The sequence below is a fragment of the Gopherus evgoodei genome, chromosome 2 (assembly GCF_007399415.2).
Source record: "Gopherus evgoodei ecotype Sinaloan lineage chromosome 2, rGopEvg1_v1.p, whole genome shotgun sequence".
In the NCBI taxonomy this organism is placed as follows: Eukaryota; Metazoa; Chordata; order Testudines; family Testudinidae; genus Gopherus; species Gopherus evgoodei.
The window spans coordinates 73,759,014-73,770,150 of NC_044323.1; positions in this window are offsets into that span (position 1 = coordinate 73,759,014).

The following is an 11,137-nucleotide window of genomic DNA, read 5'->3' on the forward strand; positions in this document are numbered from 1 at the left end:
CCAGCTCCCCACCCAGCCGTGGGCAACAACAGCACCACCCCCAGGCAACAACAGCCCATTGGTACCAACTATCACAATCACCCAGCAACTGCCCATTATGTAATTGCAAGTGTATACAGACCATTACAGCTTTTAATGTTTTTAAATACTGTATTTAGTTTATTTTCAAATTATTACAAATTAATTTTTGAATGTATTTCACTAGTTATTTTTTACATTTCCTAATACATGTTACTATAGTATTGCAAATGTTTTATGGAAGGGGCCCCCGATTTTGCTTTGCCCAAGGCCCCCTGAGTCCTCTGGGCGGCCCTGTCTGAGTTTTAAGTCCTGCTGCTGTGTTTTGCCTGTGAGTGACCCCCATAGCAGCTGCCTGAAGAAGTGCTTGGGGGAATCATGCAGAAGGAGCGTGATATTTGTTTGAGTTCTCTCCTCATGGAGGCTGTGCTCCACTTGGTGCAGGACAGCAGTCTCAGCAGGACTCTAGGCCCAGCACCTTGCCTCAGTTTGTAGATTTGTAGTGCACCCATCACTGGGCTCAGTCTGGCACCGCTACCCCTCACCAGTGCCCAAGAAGCAGTCAAAAAAGTTGGATGGACTGGTTAGGTTAGTCGTCATGCTGTTGCTTGGCCAGTGTAGAGACCACTGAATGCATAGTATTCCTCTGTGATGTTCTGTCCTGAGCAAAATTGACATGTTATGAGGTAGTTCCTGTGAGGGACAGGTGTCTGTTTATGTATCCAGCCATCACGTCTTAGGTCTTCTTAGGGGGGAGCTTTTCCATCCTGCTTTCATTGGTGACATCTGTGATGCTCTGGTAGACATCTATGAAGACAATACTCTGACAGGATCATCTGGCAATACATCACGAGTTGATGCAAAGGCTCTTACAAAAGCCATTTCTAGTTTCAAGTTTCTTGTTTCTCTTGTTTTGTGGTATGACATATTGTTTGAGATCAACATAACTAGCAAACAACTTCAGGCAAAAGAATTTGATATACGTGATGCCATTAATCAACTTGGAGAAACCAAGAAGTTTCTTGTGGGCCGCAGAAGTGACGCAGCCTTTGAGAAAACATTGGTAGATGTAGGTGAACTTGCGAAGGAGTTGGATGTACCGGCACTTTTTGAACCAGATCCAATCTGTATTAGAAAGAAGAGGAAGCAGTTCACATATGAAGCAGATGATGAAACTATTTATGATCCGAAAGAAAAATTCAAAGTGAACTTTTACTTTGCAGTCATTGACACAGCAATACGTTCGGTTGAAGAAAGATTCACATTGATGCAGCAAATTAGTTCAGTATTTGGCTTCATATATGATGTTTACAGTTTGCAAAATAAAACACCAAAGCAAATTATGGAACATTGCTTGAATCTGGAGAAAGCTTTGCAACATGGTGAATCCAAAGATATTGATGCCTTTTACTTGTGCAGTGAATTGCAAGCTATTGCAAGACGAGTCCAAAGGAGTTCATCACCGCAAGATGTATTGAACTTCATATGGGAAAATAAGCTGACAGTGTCCCTAACACAGTTATTGCTCTTCGCATCCTCTTGACTCTCCCAATTTCTGTGGCCAGTGGTGAGCGAAGCTTCTCGAAGCTCAAGTTGATAAAAACATATATGCGAACATCAATGTTGCAACAAAGACTTGTTGGGCTATCTACCTTGTCAATAGAACATGACATTGCTCACAGCATTGACTTGGAGGAACTTCTTTCTAAATTTGCTAAACTTAAAGCGCGGAAACATAAATTCTAAATTATAACATGTTACTCTGTGACCGTGTATTGTATATAATGTATGTGATTGGGGGGGGGGCGCAAGATGGAAGTTTCACCTAGGGCGCAAAATATCCTTGCACTGGCCCTGGCTGCTGGCCCCAACTGCCTGGCCCCGTTCTTCCTGGCGCTTGGGCTGCCAGTCTCATGTGGAGTGCTGGGGTTTGGGCTGCTGGCTCCCCCGCTGACAAGGGCAGGGCTCGGGTTGCCAGCCCCAACTGCCTGGCCCTGCTCTCCCTGGGGCTTGGGCTGTCTTCCCTGGAACTGGGTCCCACCTGCTGCCTCCAATGCCCGGGGTCCTCTGGCTGCCATTAGTGAAATTTTTTTGGTGAACCCCCTGAAATGTTTGGTGAACCTCTGTTTGGGAACCACTGATTTAGATACAGTTTTACTCCTGGGGGAATTCTGCGGGACTGCATGCCTGCAGAAAACACCCTACTCCCTGCAGAACTCCTGTGCTTCCGTGCCGAAAATGGCAGGGAAGCAAAGGGAAGCCATGTGGGGCTGGAGGGTGACCATGGGTGCAGTTTGGGGGGAGGGGATTGTCCCCCCCTCAAACAGAGGCAAGACAATAGGGGGGATACATGGGGTTATGTGCCACTGTTCCCCCCCCCCATTTCTGCAGAGCTGCCCAGCTGAAGGAGGTTGTATCTCAGCTAGCTCACTTTGCTGTTAAACGCTGCCTCCTGGGTCCCAGTGCCAGTTGTGCTCTCTTTCTGTGTGCTGGGAGCCTTCCTGTTTTCTATGCAACTGAGTGCCCACGGAGGGGCTGGGTAATAGAGTTGCCCATTTTGATTGGACATATTCCTGGAGATTTAATCACCTGACATAATCTTTAATTCCTGGAGACTTCAGGCCAGTCTTGGAGTTTTGGCAACCCTACTGGGTAAGGGGTGTGTGTGGGGGGAAATGAGGAAGGAGGGTGAGGGGGTGGGGGAAAGAGGCAGTGGGGAAGGAAGGGGGTGGAATAGGGCAGGAGGAGGGGAATGTGGGGCGGGGGATGAGATGGGGAAGAAAAAGGCGATAGGGGAATCACGGGGGAAGCGGGAACCTGGCATGCAGTGTTCCCTCAGCAGCAGCTGGGACTCCCCCATTAAGCAGGCCCATTGAACCCTCACCCTACCTCTACACCTGGACCATGCCAACGAGCCCCCCACATACCCTCACTGAGTCCCAACCACCTGCACTTGGACCTCCCCATCAAGCCCCACTCCCCCAGCACCTGGACCTCCCCACTGAACCCACCACACTCAGACCTTCCCCCGCTGAGCCCCATCTCCCCTTACCCCGCCACCCCCAGCGCTGAGCCCTAACCACCTTCATCTGGATCCCCTGCACAGTCCCATTGCCCCTGCACCCCCACCCCCCAGTGAGTCCCTATGCATCCAGATCTCCCATTGAGCCGCCTGCACTCAGATTGCCCCACACAGAAACCAGTCATCCCGTGCCTGGATTCCCCAACACTAAGCCCCTCCACACTTGGATCCTGCTGGGCTGATCCTGCCCATCCACATGTGGCGCAGAGGGTCAGGGCCCCGGGGTGTTTTTGGGGCAGGCTCAGCCCTTGCACTGTGTTAGGGTCAGGTGCAGCCTCATTGCCGACTCCTTGTACTGGGGAAGATGTGGGTGCTTCAGGGTGATCTTCCACCTCAATGTAGCCAGTGGCCTATGTTCCCCACTGTCATGCTGGAGCCACATTTATTTATTGACAAATAAAACTTTCAGCATTTTAAAATATTGTGTGCATAAGTTTTATTTTTTTGGCATAGAATTCCGTCGGGGTAACAATTTGTAGTATGTAATATTAAGGTCAAGAAATCGAACAGTCAAGACAGGGAGTTCCAGAAGTTAGGGCCTTTGCCACAACATTAATTTAGCCATGTTTTCCTTTCTGTAAATTTTATGGTATAGATTAAATAGCATAAGACAACTATCTAGATAGCTAGAATGTCTGGCCCTTATGTGGATGGAAGTGGAGAGCTAATGGGGCCTTCTGTTTCACCTCCACCCAGTGCAGCCTAAAGGGGAAAGCAGAATTTCACTCCCTCCGTTCAAGAGGTGCTGGGACTGCTGCATCCCATTTCTTTTCAGGATGCGTGGCAGCCCAAATGAGGCAGGCAGTTGGAGATGGATGACACCCTAAGTGGGGTAGAATGACCAGGACCCAAACCCTCCTACCCCCTTCCTTCCCAGTGTGGGGAGGCCCACAGAGTGGGAGCAGCACACTGTAGACCAGACCATAGTGGGTTGTAATAGTAAGTGTGCCCTCTGCATGCCAGGGGATTCAGGGTGTTCCTCTGCCAGGGCAGAATGTGTCCTGATGCTCTCCCTGTGGTGGTGCTACTTTGTATTGCCCCATTAACATGGGCTATGTGTAAATGGCATAATCTAATTCATAAACAGTAATGCCCTAAGGTTTTAACATGGCAAGCAAGACTACAAATGATACATACTGTATGTGCATTGTGGCTAAAGATGGAATTTTAACTTTTGGAATTCCCTAAACCTCGAGTGCTCAATTTCTCGTATTCAGTGGCATATTAATGTCTTCTATCTAATATCCTGGATTTTTTTGTTTTGTTTTTCATTTTCCCTTTTCAAATGCTAGAGTGATTCCAAATCATTGTAAAGATGCTTCAACTCCATTAAATCATTTTATCCATGATCTTTAAAATGTGGTGTCCTTAATGGAGGCATTGACTGAAGGGGTCCTTAGTATACGGGTCCTTATCTGCACCTCTCAGCTTTGTAAACTACTGTTGGTTAAATGTGTCGGGGGTGGAATATAAAATTCCAGCAGATGTGCACAAACATGCTAATTTTAAACATGAAAATGACTTGAACAAGTTTTTCTCAACTCTTGAATTGTTTCTCAACTCTTGTAGTGGGAACTTCAATACAAACTGATTTTGATGTCTATTTCTTCAGCTATGCTGGAGTTATGGGAATGCAAGAATTTTGGAACATATGGATAAAGTGTGATGTTTCTCTCCCCCAGATTTTCACGTAACTCAAAATGGCTGAACTGTGTTTGCTTTAACTTTCCAGAAACGTTCACTGTTGGGCTGAGACCAAGCATGGACACTGCAACTCAGATGGAATTCTTATGGCATCACCAGAAGATGTTTACTTAGTGGGGGTAGTTTAATTCAGGGGTAGGCAACCTATGGCACGTGTGCCAAAGGCGGCACACGAGTTGATTTTCAGTGGCACTCACACTGCCCGGGTCCCGGCCACCAGTCCGGAGGGCTCTGCATTTTATTTAATTTTAAATGAAGCTTCTTAAACATTTTATAAACCGTATTTACTTTACATACAACAATAGTTTAATTATGTATTATAGACTTATAGAAAGAGACCTTCTAAAAACATTAAAATGTACTACTGGCACGCAAAACCTTAAATCAGAGTAAATAAATGAAGACTCGGCACACCAGTTCCGAAAGGTTGCTGACCCCTGGTTTAATTGTTTACCCCTCTCTCACAGCAGATTAATAATAACCCTAACCTCCTCTGCTGTTTGCCTTTCTTCATTTAGGCCCCAATTTAGGGAAGTTCTTAGGGATGAACTTAAGCACATATTTATTTGACATAGTTCTTAAGCACATTCTGAACTTTAAGCACATGAGTAGTTCCATTCACTTCACTGGGGCCACTCACATGCTTAAGTGAATCAAGGCTCTAATTGGAATATCCTACTAGTGTCACTGGTGACAAAAAGTGGAAGATTTTTATTATCATGAGTAGGGAAACATGGAAATGCAAAGATTGGAGGGCAGGGGGATGTGTTTATTTCGCTGATGAAAGTTGCCAGATTATCAGCACTAGAAAGTCTTCTGTTTATTGACAAGAGGTTAACCTTTGGAAACTGAAATGCAAACTTTACTAGGCTGTCCCACCAATGTACCTCAATTCTGACCTCAAGGAATCACCTCTAGGGGTTAGAAGGAGTTCAGTGTGGGCAGCTCTCCATTCAACATTGGACTGTTTCATCAGTTTCCTATAAGCCATTAAATGGGCATTTTGATTTCAATTATTTCTGTAGGATGATTTATACAGTACAAGTGGTCCGCATGGCAGTAACAATACTCTGAACTGTCCAGTCCTCTTGCTCTCAAGGGCTTTGAAACCTGCACTGATTGAAGCTTTGTATGAATCTCTGGCACCAGTTCAGAATGTAATGAGGATTAATTTTTTTTTAAAATTAATGACTTATTTGGCAATAATTGATGCTCATGAAATTTTGTAAATCTCTTAGTACCTTCTTCTCTCTTCTCCAATTTCAATGTGATGACCTCGTTAAGGGTATGATCCAGAGCTCCCTTTTTTGGCTTTTCTTAGGCTGTTTGGAGGAAGTCTTGTCTAGTGGTTATGGCACTAGTGTGGGACTCAGAAGACCCATGTTTAGTTCCCTGCTCTGCCATAGACTTCCTGTGTGACTGCTGACAAATAACTTAGTCTCTCTGTGCCTTGGTTTCCCATCCGTAAAATGTGAATAATTGTACTTCCATACATCACAAGGTGTTCTGAGGATAACTGCATTAAAAAGATGGTTATGTGCTGTGATATTATGGTAATGAGAGCCAGACAGAGTGGAGGAGGTTTTGCCCTCCCATCTCTTCCCCATCATAGACCTAGACATCTGCACTTTAAAGAATGGTTTCAGAGTAGCAGCCGTATTAGTCTGTAACCGCAAAAAGAACAAGAGTACTTGTGGCACCTTAGAGACTAACAAATTTATTACAGCATAAGCTTTCGTGAGCTACAGCCCACTTCTTCGGATGCATAGAATGGAACACACATCCGAAGAAGTGGGCTGTAGCTCACTAAATCTTATGCTGTAATAAATTTGTTAGTCTCTAAGGTGCCACAAGTACTCCATCACTTTAAAGAATGTAATTGAAATATTATCTATGCATCCTGTTAGAAAACTACTAGCAAAACCTGCGTTTTTATAATTTAAACAAAGAGATGGTATAGCTTTGTTTTAGAAGAGCATTCTGGTTACGTCTCTTTCCATAGCACAAACACAGACCTAGAAGGGGTCATAGAATCTACAGAATCCACAGATGGGTCCTTGAGCTCTGGGGACACCTGCTGCAGACTCCTGAATGAGCTGCCTTTTTCTCCCCACTTCAGGTATCTTCCACAGTGTGAAAGGGGGCTCCAGTGAAATGTTATGCATCTCCCAGCTACATTAATGTCAGCGGATTCCTTGCAAGGTGGATTGAGAAGACAAAATGTCCCCTTCTGGCATGCTTCCCCCTTGTGCAGCAAGGTCTTGTGGAAAGTGGAGACCGATGAATCCTCCTACTGTCTTCGTAAACAGAGTTTGCATGTGCACAGAAAGAATTCACCCCTCACCAACCTTAGGAGAATGCTCTGCTCCCCAGTCAGTAACAGAAACCAAACTCTACAAAGTAAGGGTATCAGAATCTGACTCTTCATGATCCCAGATCTTTAGAGTTATTTCTCCCAAGTGTTTCACTTCACCTTTAATGATGGGACTGTTGAGTTCACTGTGTGGCTAGCCCTCAGTACATCACCTTAGTATCTTCCCCAGACCTGAAGAAGAGCTCTGTCTCTCACCAACAGAAGTTGGTCCAATAAAAGATATTATCTCACCCCACCTTACCTGTCTCATCCTGCGACCAATATGGCTACAATAACATTGCATATGTCATCTAAGACAGTCTGAAGAAGAGATTAATCTGTTTTTTCTAGATTTTTATTTTAAGACCTGCTGCCCCCTCTTCCCTTTCAGTGCTCACAAAATACTTGCTATATAAAACTTAACCCATGTATAGTGTGTGAGGAGGGCCAGACAAATATCCCAGCATGTTCTCCATCTGTTCCTTTCAACTGTATATCATTCCACGGCAAACCCATCATTATAGACCCAAATTCACTCTTGTTACAGTCTCAGAAAAATATATTTTCACCCCACTACTGCCTTTTAAAAAACCACAACAAAACCACGGAATAATCTGAGCTGAATAATAAATTTCTTATTGTGGAAAAATTTATATTAAAGAAGTGATGCCGATATGACTTCAGTCTTGTGAGTTTTTGTTTAAATGAGGTCCTTGATATTGTGGCTCACTGTTGCAGTTGAAAGGAGTTTGTTCCACATTTGAGCTTTGTTAAATTGAGAACTTTACTGCCCAGCCAGAGACAATGATTAATCTATATTAAATGGGCAGCAATAATGTGATTTGAGCATGAAAAGGGCTCGCTTTTAAATGAAAAATATGGAAGGTTGAAGGAAATAGTTTACATAATCTGTAAACTAGTTAAGCAGCTGAATATTTAAGATGGTTGAAATTGAAGCTTAGTTGCCCTCTAGGGGTTTTATGTTAATACAGCACGTTAGGTTTTGATTTTGAAAGGAAAGGTATGAGATCGTTGAAATACCTACCGAGTGAAGAGGGTGTTCTGTTTTTGTTTTTTTAATAAATAATAGTTTATCTGGTTTGGAGCCTGGAAGCAGTTAAGTAAAGACTTTGTGCTAGATTCTGAATTCGTTTCCAGGGGGGAACACATCCACTGTAATTATACTTAAATCAGTGGAGTTACCTCGTATTATCCACTTGTAAACAAGTTCAGAATAATGCTCTGTTTTCAGCCTCTAGTGGGGCCCAGCTATTCTCTTGAGGCTCCAGTCTAGTATTCTGTCCGTTAGATACTGCTCTCTCATCCTACAAAGATCTGAGTACCCTCAACTCCCACTGACTCTGAGAATTAAAGGCTCTCCGCTTTCCATAAGTTCATGATCTTGTTGCTCAACAACCCCTTTCACTCATGTCTTTTAGTTCTATTTTGGGTCATTCTCCCTCCCCTCCATATTTGCTTCTCATCTTCATCTTTCTGACACCCAGGTATCAATTCCCACCTATAGTCTACCAAAAATTAAGTCTCAGATAAATCTATTGCAAACTATCAATACCTTATGGTTTCAGAGTGAGGTCATTATGTGGAGAACTTTTTCTGAATCTTTCCTCATAGGAGCCACCTAGCACTGTTAAAACTGTGATTGAACTTGCATTCATTTTTGTTGTTTAATTGCAGCCCGGGCATCATTATGACTACTTTTCATTACCAAACTGCTTGGAAAGCAATTCATTAGAGTTGAGCAGTCCTATCTCATTTTTGTCTGGTGTAGAATGTTTGTGCTGTGGAAAGAGAGATGACCAGAATGCTCTTCTAAAACAAAGCTATACCATCTCTTTGTCTAAATTATAAACATGCAGGTTTTGCTAGTAGTTTTCTAATGGAACACATAGATAAATTTCAATTACATTTTTTAAAGTGTAGTTGTGTGTTTTAAATATTTAATGTTTTGTTTATGCAAACATTTTTAGCTCTTCCAGTCTCATTACTCTTATGAAAAGATATTATATCCCAAAAGGAATACATATTTTTAAAAACTATTTGTGTCATTCAAATTAAAAGCTTTGAGGGAAAAAGCCACCCTTCAAATAAATATTTCAAAAACCTAATGGAATCCAACTTTTAAAACACATACTACAGGTGCACTCACAATAAATATGCAAACACTTGTCTCCTTCCAAACCCCAAATGTGTTTAACATACAGTTACCTCATCTGCATACAATGTGGGGGTTTAACTCTGTTGCAGCTGTAGGCCCTGATTCTGCTATTGCCTCTATTGGTATAAATCAAGGGTATTTCTATTAGTCAGTGGCACTTCGTAGATTTTATATTTATGTGAGATCAGACCCAAGTCCACTGTGCCATGATTTGACAAACAGACTTCCGGTCTTTCTGTTTTCTGGTTCTTTCACAGTTAAGAAGGTATTTTTTGGCCAAAGGCTTGTTTTCAACCCCTCTGCTTGTCTGTAAGTGTTTCAGTTTACATAACTTTTATACAAGCATCTAATAACTGGCTTTATTTTGGAGATGTGGTAGCTCCTGTATAGTGAAGTTAAAACCAGGTTTTATTAATAAAGCCCTATACAGATACTCTTTTGGTTTAGTACTAACTGTTTGGTTACCATGTGCACTAATGTCACAGAAGCAGCTATTGATAGACTGTGGCATGGTATTCCCTATAAGCTTGGGCACTGTATCACAGCCTCAATTGTCTGTGTCTGTCCACCAGTCACAGCAAACAACTTCCCTCATCAATTCTGCTCTGAGCAGTGGCTATTGGGTTGCAGACCTTGGATTTGTGGTGGCAGTCTTGCCCCTTCCTACTTCTTTCTCTCCCCTGTCCATCCCCACCTGGCAGTTCATATCCAGACTGTGGCTCTGGGACTAGTGATGCAGGAAAATCCTACACCCTGAGCTCAGCTAAGTCCCCAAGGGGACTTGCCCCTTCATCAGAAGTCTTGCTGACAAGGACAGGTCCTCATCAGAGTCACTGAGCAGATGAGCTCAGGCTTATTCCCTATTTTTACACACGTTTATTTATTAAACTTGTTATAGAGCAGTGGTAACTCCTCCATAGTGAATTTGGTCATAAACTTCCATTAATAAACCCCATGTTGATTTGGCTTAGAAGATTGCTTTGACCTGAAAATAACCAGATTTATGCTGAATGTTTCTGAAAAGTCTGAAATAAAAATTAAGGTGTTTTAGTGACCAGTAACTCAAGCCTTACACTGGTTTGAAATTTTGGCTTTTGTCTAATGTGTCATCGTCACGCTCTAGATCAAAAATAACTTGTTATCCCTTTGAAGATTGCATTTGGTTATATCTCCTTGAAAGCTCATTAGCAACCATATTTGAAGAAAATGGGTGGTGACTGAGCCAAGTGCACTGATTACAAGCAGAACTGAGCAGTATTTTGGAAAGGTGATCGAAAGGACTCTAAGAGCACTCTGATTGAGGCATTGATTCAGGAATGTACTTGACCAAATTGATGTCAGCAGGACAAACACATGCTTAGAGTTACGTGCTCTAAAGTCATTTCCTGAATCAGGGACTGAAAGTCTTGTGATATACTACTTGTATGTAGTGCATTCTCACTATTTTCCATAACCCTTACAAAATACGAGTCACTCTTGCTCGTAGTGCATTTTTGCTGAAAAAATATTTTCACAACAGTTTCAAAGCTACTGGGGGAATTTGGATGTTGGCTTTCAACCATTATTAAGTTGGCCAATATTATTCACTCTCTAAATAAGCTGGCTGCTCCTCCAAGCCATGAATTTGAACTTTTAAAAATTGTACCCTCGTTTTGTGTATGTAAGTGAATGAAGAAGTGTAATTAAAAAAACCCACTACTTAAGAAGTCCCCAACCCACAAGTACTTTGTTCAAAAGCAGTTCAAGTTGCTAAGCTGTGATAGTGTACTCAACTATTACTAAATGTTGAATACCCAACTATTTA